Source organism: Hylobates moloch, unplaced genomic scaffold (assembly GCF_009828535.3).
Source record: "Hylobates moloch isolate HMO894 unplaced genomic scaffold, HMol_V3 SCAFFOLD_86, whole genome shotgun sequence".
NCBI lineage: Eukaryota > Metazoa > Chordata > Mammalia > Primates > Hylobatidae > Hylobates > Hylobates moloch.
Window position 1 is genome coordinate 55,031 of NW_026652361.1, and position 1,977 is coordinate 57,007.

The following is a 1,977-nucleotide window of genomic DNA, read 5'->3' on the forward strand; positions in this document are numbered from 1 at the left end:
AAATATTTTTTCATTCCTCTCAGCACATACCTATAAAACATACTTTTTTTTTTTTTTTTTGAGATGGAATCTCGCTCTGTCGCCCAGGCTAGAATGCAGTGGCATGATCTTGGCTCACTGAACCCGAGATATCCCAGGTTCAAGTGATTCTTGTGCCTCAGCCTCCTGAGTAGCTGAAACTACAGGCACCTGCCACCACACCCACCTAATTTTTGTATTTTTAGTAGAGACAGGGTTTCACCATGTTGGCCAGGCTGATCTTGAACTCCTGACCTCAGGTAATCCACTCACTTCAGCCTCCCAAAGTGCTGGGATTACAGGTGTGAGCCATCATGCCCAGCTGCTATAAAACATAACTTTTAAGAAAGCTTATTTAATGATTAATTTAAAAATAGCAACAATGAATGAAGTACAAAAATACACCTCAGCAGTATTATGAAATTAGTTCTGACCTCATGGGCCCCTTGAGATTGGTCCTAAAATAAAGGGTGAGTTTACTGCAGAATGCAAAAGAGCATGCTGACATGATTTTTTTTTTTGAGATGGTGTCTAGCTGTCTTGCCCCGGCTGGAGTACAGTGGCAATATCTCGGCTCACTGCAACCTCTGCCTCTTGTGTTCAAGCAATTCTCCTTCCTCAGACCCCTGAGTAGCTGGAAATACAGGCATGCACCACCATGCCTGGCTAATTTTTGTATTTTTAGTAGAAACAGGGTTTTCGTCATGTTGGCCAGGCTGGTCTTGAACTCCTGATCTCAGGTGATCCACCCGCCTTGGCCTCCCAAAGTGCTGGGATTACAGGCATGAGCCACGCGCCTGGCCTGAAGTGAATTTTATTTGCTTTGATTTATAATACCTGAGTCTGGGGGCTGGATGCAGTGGCTCACACCTGTAATCCCAGCACTTTGGGAGGCCAAGTCCGGCGGATCACTTGAGCCCAGGAGTTCCGTGTCCAGCCTAGCCAACATGGGAAAACCTACTGAAAAATACAGAAAGTAGCCAGGTGTGGTGGTGTGTGCCTGTAAGTCCCAAACTATTTGGGAAGCTTAGGTGGGAGGATCACCTGAGCCCAAGAGGCGGAGGTTGCAGTGAACAGAGATCGCACCAGTGCACTCCAGCTTGTGCGACAGAGTGAGACTCTGTCTCAATTAAATTTATATTTTTATATATATATGTAAAATACTTGAGTCTGAAATATGTTAGACACTATGAAATGTGATTAAGATCTTACAGGGCCGGGCGCGGTGACTCATGCCTGTAATCCCAACACTTTAGGAGGCAGAGGCGGGCGGATCACGAGGTCGGGAGATCGAGACCATCCTGGCTAACACGGTGAAACCCCGTCTCTACTAAAAAATACAAAAAATTAGCCAGGCGTGGTGGCAGACGCCTGTAGTCCCAGCTACTCGGGAGGCTGAGGCAGGAGAATGGCGTGAACCTGAGAGGCGGAGCTTGCAGTGAGCCGGGATCACGTCACTGCACTCCAACCTGGGCGACAGAACAAGACTGCATCTCAAAAAAACAAAGATCTTATAAAAGTTTGCTTTTGTAACACCATACAATTTATCATATAATATGTAATATTTTATAATATGTAATGCATATAAAACATATCATATGCATTTTAACACATGAAATTTACTAACAATCTTAAAAAATTTTGTTTAATATTCATGGCCTTGTTTCCCTAGTTTACTGTTTGTTGTCTTCACCTATACTATGAAGGGTTATTCTTTTTTTCTATGTAAATCTACCTAGATAGCAAAGATTCAGTGTTTTACCAGAATTATTTTTTGATTATCATGTTGATTTTATTATGCCCTTGGTTATTTAAAGAAACAAGATTTGTTATTTAGGAGAGAGCTAAAGTTCTTTTTTTTTTTTTTTTTTTTTTTTACGCGGGGTCTCTCTCTTTCCCCCAGGGTGGGGGGGCAGCGGCCGCTCGGCTCCCCCACCCCATACAATTTATCATAAAATA